Raw genomic sequence first — 6000 nt, forward strand, 5'->3', positions numbered from 1 at the left:
GGCAGAACAAACCAGCTGCAGAATAAGAACCACAACCATGATAAAAGCCTCCGATTTTTAAGCTCAAGTCTAAAGTAGTCAAACCAGATCTTTTAGGTTTTATTTTAAACCATGCATCAGTGGAATTAATAACTTGATAATTGCAATAAAAAAAAAACACAAAATACCAGAATTGTACAGCAGGTGTCGGATTCAGAAATATCACATAGAATATGACAGAACATTGTAGAACAGGAGGAGGCCATTCAGCTCATCATGCCTGCACTGGCACTTTGAAAGACCTATCCAAATTTTTCCACTCCCTCCCTTTCCCCATATCCCTGCAATCTTTATTCCTTTTCAAGTATTTGTCCAATTCCCTTCTGAAAGTTATTATTGAATCTGCTTCCACCGCCCTTAAGCAGCGCCTTCCAGATCACAGCCACTCGCTGTGTAAAAAACACTCCTCATCTCCCCCTCTGGCTCTTTTGAAAGTTTAACAACACAGAAAGAGGCCGTTCTGCCCTTCAGGCCTGTACTGGTCTTTTTGTTCCACATGAGCCTCCTCCCACCCTACTCCCTACTTCATCTCAGATAAAAACAAAAAAACTGCGGATGCTGGAAATCCAAAACAAAAACAGAATTACCTGGAAAAACTCAGCAGGTCTGGCAGCATCGGCGGAGAAGAAAAGAGTTGACGTTTCGAGTCCTCATGACCCTTCGACAGGACTGTTTGATGCTGCCAGACCAGCTGAGTTTTTCCAGGTAATTCTACTTCATCTCGGCCTATCCCCATCTCCTTCTCTTCCAATTCTCTCCCTCGTGTGTTTATCCGGCTTCTCCCTTAAATCGGAGTTTGCCAATCTCCAGGATTGCATGTCAGTCACCAGTGATTAAAGATTCATCTCCTGAAACGCTACTGGGAGTAAAAACCTGGAGAAGAATAAGGGAATTTTCCATCCCCCCCCCCGCCTTGGGGTTGGGCACCTTGACAGGCGGGAACGGACAATATGGTGGGAAGGCCGGGAATCGATTGCACCGGGAAGCAGCTGACGGAAGGTGGAAGCTCACCCCTGAGGTTTGGGGTCTGATCCAGGTCATCAGTGTCTTGGCCGTGGGCTGTCGTGCAGGGTTGTCGAGTGGGGGTGGAGAGGAGGCTCCAGCTGTGAGTGGGAGAGGAGGGTGTACAGGCAGTGGGGGTGGGGGTGGGGGTGGGGGTGGGGGTAGCAAAGGAACAAAGTTGTCGGGGAGGGTGAGATTGTGGGGTACGGATGGAGGAAGGAGTTCGGGTGGGGGGGGGTGGTGGAGGTGTTCAGAGGGAGGAAGGAGTAAGAGTGGAAGAATGAATAAGGAGGGAGGGAGGAGGGAGGGGAGGAGTAAGTGGGGGGATATCCAAGTGAACGTGCAAGGAAGGGGGTCTGTGAGTCAGCCTCCTGAGGAGCAGTGAGGGTGAGGGTGAGGGTGGTAGTAGGGAACGGCAAGACTGAAAGAGGGCAGAGTGAGCCAGTAGGGTGGGAGGGTGAGGGTACGTCAGTAGCAATAGAAGGGACGGGAGGGGTGGTTGGTAGGGACTCAGAAGCAGACAGTCCCCGGGGGTGGAAAGGAGGAGGTCGGGGAGGTCAATGTGGATGGGAAACAAAAACAGAATTACCTGGAAAAGCTCAGCAGGTCTGGCAGCATCGGCGGAGAAGAAAAGAGTTGACGTTTCGAGTCCTCATGAACTGAAGTTCTGTCGAAGGGTCACGAGGACTCGAAACGTCAACTCTTTTCTTCTCCGCCGATGCTGCCAGACCTGCTGAGTTTTTCCAGGTAATTCTGTTTTTCCTTTGGATTTCCAGCATCCGCAGTTTTTTTGTTTTTATCTCAATGTGAATGGGGTTGGGATTCCCGGGGGCGATAGGGAACATACACATTCTCCTGGATATCCCAGAAGGAAAAGGGTTCCGGTTGGTAGGTGACGGTGGGGAGGTGGAAGGTGATGTCAGGGAGGTCGACAGTGATGGGGGGAAGGACGTGGGTGACTGGGGGAGGGGGGAGGGTGGGGGAGCTGAACAAGAATGTTAAACTCACCAGGCTTGCAAATCCGAAAGTGAAAGCAGACTCGTGTTGGACGGTCAGTGGGTGGGTGGAGATGCAGGTCAGGCTCAGATAGACAACTGAAAGTGAATCCTGGCAGGCGGCATTGAAAATGCTGGGGACGTTGAGATGAGTGTGATGGAGGAAGGCTCTGTGTGTGTGTGCGAGAGGCTGGCATGAGGCCCTGAAAGGCCCCGACACACACACACACACACACACACCTCTCCCTCCAGAATCACTGGTGGGTCGGCTGTGTGCAGCTGTGGGGGGGGGATGCAGGGAGAGGACTCGGGAAGTCTGTCAGTGAAGCTGAAAGACACCATTACACAATATTCAGTGAAAGTGAATATATTTCCAGATTATAAAGTGACAAAATATGTTCACTCGTACAACTGTGATCAGAATTTCTTTAGTTTTCTAGGTGCTGCCCTGACATCCGCAGCAGGGGTGGAGACAGCCTGTGCTATGGTCGGTCCTGTTGCCCCTGATGACTTTGATGTGTGTCCTCTGGAGAGCCGAGGCCTTGAGGGCCCCTGTCTTGCTCTGGTTGTCCTCCTGCGTACCAGCTGCTCCCTCTGCAGTGACAGAGGACAAGGTCCAGGGTATCACAGGCAAAGGGGACTCGGAAGGAGATGACAGCCTCATGGATTCCTGAGTGGATGACCCAGGGATGTCCAGCTGCTGCTCCTCCTCCCTCCAGGTGCCCGAGGGCCCCGGCCTGACTCTTTGAGTGGAAGGAGCACCTGGAGGGGTGTCGAGGTGCCCCATTCCCCTCTCGCGTTGCCGCTGCAGGAACTCACCCGTGTCTCTCGCGATGGGAGTGCCAGTCTACGTGCATCCCCGCGTTCTGCTGGACCAGGGTCTCCATGGCATCCGCCATCCTCCCCATGGAGACCCCCATACGCACACATGTGGGCACCACTTCATCAGAGAGCAGGCGGACCCACTCCTCCGACTCATGTGCCTCTCTGTTGAGGGCTTCTAATACCTCTGCGAGTGTTCCCTCGCCTTCTGCTGACTCTCCATGATGAGTTGGAAGGCCGAATCCAGGGGCTCATCATCTGACTCGGACCTCACAGATACCTCTCCCCCAGCAGTTCTCCGAGCTCGGCTGAACCTGCCTCCTCCTGCTGTGGACAGGTGTACGTGTGGTGACCACCAGATTGTGAACCTGAGCCTGCTCTGGATCTAGGTCCCACCGAGGTGTGTGTCTCTGCGCTGGTGCAGGGTGAGGGTAAGCGCTGTGATGGGTCTTCCAGGCTGCTTATTCCCAGCTCTTCACTGGAGGAGGTGTCCTCTTGGCTGGAGGTGAGGACCTGGATGGAGCTGAGGGACTGGCTGGCTGAGGGTGTCGGTCACTTGGCAGAGCTCCCGGTGAAGCAAAGTGGAGATAATTAGCGCATGGCAGCAGAGTCAAAAGCAGGAGAGAGAGACACTCACAGTTGCATCGAGAGAGGGATGATGTGGTGCAGGATCCTGACGAGAGTGTTCACCGCCAACCACACTGTCGCCACAGGCAAGGTCTATGCCCTCACCAGTCAGTGCGATGGTACATGCCTCAAAGTGAGTGAGGGGCCTAATGTGGGACACTCCACCCACCCCCCCACCCCCGGTCTGGGACCTCTCCCTGCTGCTGTGAGCCAGCTTCTCCTGCATGAGAACAGATGGAGAGAGAGTGTGAGCAGGAACACATGGCACTGGGTGGAATGTTTGTGTGGTGAACGGAGCCATGGACTGGATCAGGACATGAGCTCCAGAGGGTATGAGGCTGATGGAGATGTGAGGGTGTGTGTGGGAGTTAGTGGTGTTGTCCCTTGAGGTGTGAGATCCCTGTGGATGTGTGATGGGTTTGTGAGTGTGTGAGTTGAGAGTGATGAGAAGAGTGAGTTACCCTGGTGGAGTGGATGAGATCATTCATTTTCTTTCAGCGCTGGGTGGCTGTCCTCTTTTGAAGGGCGTTGGCGCTGACCACCACTGACCCAGTCTCCCATGCTGGATTGGTGACCTTGCATGCTGGCCTTTGCCAGGAGCTGGGGTAGAGGACATCGTGGTGAGCCGCCATTGCGTCCACCAGACACTCGAGGGAGGCGTCACGAAATCTGGGGGCAGCATGTTTCCTCCCCTTGGCAGCCATCAGATCCCAGCAGCTTCCTATCCCTTGAAGAGTGCAACCTTTAAATGTGGCGCCCGGTTTACTGAAGTCCTGAGGTGATGGTGGGGCTGGCCAGAGGTCAGAGGTGATGGCGGGGCTGGCCGGAGGTCAGAGGTCAGTGACCTGGCGTGTTTCCCGGGAACATGTATTTAATAGCGTGGGATTGGGGCAATATGGCACGAAAACCCGCCATTGTAACCAGCGGGTAAAATGCCCTTTTCCCCACCTGCTACGACATGTAGTGAGAACCTGAGATGATTCTGCCCTCTGCCCTTTCCATTTCCTTGGAAAGCTTCTGTTTATGAATTTTAAAATATTGGGGACAGGGGAGAAAAGCCGATAAGAAAAGATGACACCTGAATCATCCAATCAGACTCTTTCACATAAACAGGGACATGTTAAAAATGAGTTTTAAAAGTTTTTATTTTTATTTAATCATTGGTCAAACCCTCACCTTGACCGTGGATGAGGTTTTGCCAAAATGGTCTATTCGCCCGCCGGCCAACTGTAAGGTTTGACAAACAGGGAGATATTCAATTAAATTAATTAATTAATTAATGGGCTTAGCAGCCTCCTAATTGTTAGCGGGCGCACTGCCAACTCCCACATGCACCCGCCAACCAAAATATCACCCGTTGTTTTTCTCCTGTTCGGGTTGGGTTTGAGGCCTCCTGATGAGGTAAATATCCCACCCAATGTCCATTCACTTTCTGATTGGTGGTGGGAGGGCGAGATTGGCTGTGTTGGTGACAAGCGGTGGAGGGGGTAACATACGGGCTTTGAGAGAGGATTGGTTGGCAAACAGGAAGCAGAGCGTAGGCATAAATGGGTCTTTTTTGGGCTGGCAAGATGTGACGAGTGGACTCACCTGAAACAGTGCTGAGGCAACAACTATTTATACTTTATATCAATGACGTAGATGAAGGGATTCATTGAATAGTTGCTAAGTAAGTTGTGAAGAGGACATAAGGGGCAGAATTCTATGCTGGCAGGACTTCATGGTCCCACCACAGTCAATGGACATTTTGACGCCACACCACATCCTATGGCCCCACCCCTGACACGATGCATCTGTAAAATTTCTCCCAAGGAGTCTGCACAGGCACCTCGATAGGTTAGGTCAGTGGTCAAAAATTTGGCAGAAGGAGTGTAATGTGGGAAAATGTGATCAGCCACGATCTTATAGATTGGTGAAGCAGACTCGAATGGCCCACTCCTTCACCTAACTCGTATCCTTTTATGTTTAAAATCGCATTGTCGGAGGGTCAGTACTGAGAGAGTGCTGCACTGTCAGAGGTCTGTCTTTCATATGGGACCTGTACTGAAACAGAGAGGAGAATACTGTATTCAGACAGAGAGGAGGATATAGTACTGACACAGATAAGAGGATAGTACTGAGTCAGAGAGAGGGATATAGTACTGAGACAGAGAGTGGGTCATAGTACTGAGACAGAGAGAGGGATATAGTACTGAGAGAGAGTGGAGGATATAGTACTGGGACATAGAGAGAGGGATATAGTGCTAAGACAGAGAGAGGGATATAGTACTGAGAGAGAGAGAGAGATATCGTAGAGGCAGAGGGACATGGTACTGAGATAGAGAGGAGGATATAGCACTGAGACAAAATTGTACTAAGGCAAAGAGTGGGATATGGTACTGAAACAGAGAGAGGGATATAGTACTGAGAAAGAGAGAGATTTGTATAATGCTGAGACAGAGGGAGGGATATCATACTGAGACAGAGGGGGATATATCACTGAGAGAGAGAGAATGATATAGTACTGAGACAGAGT

The sequence above is a fragment of the Carcharodon carcharias genome, chromosome 7, assembly GCF_017639515.1.
Source record: "Carcharodon carcharias isolate sCarCar2 chromosome 7, sCarCar2.pri, whole genome shotgun sequence".
Taxonomy (NCBI): domain Eukaryota; kingdom Metazoa; phylum Chordata; class Chondrichthyes; order Lamniformes; family Lamnidae; genus Carcharodon; species Carcharodon carcharias.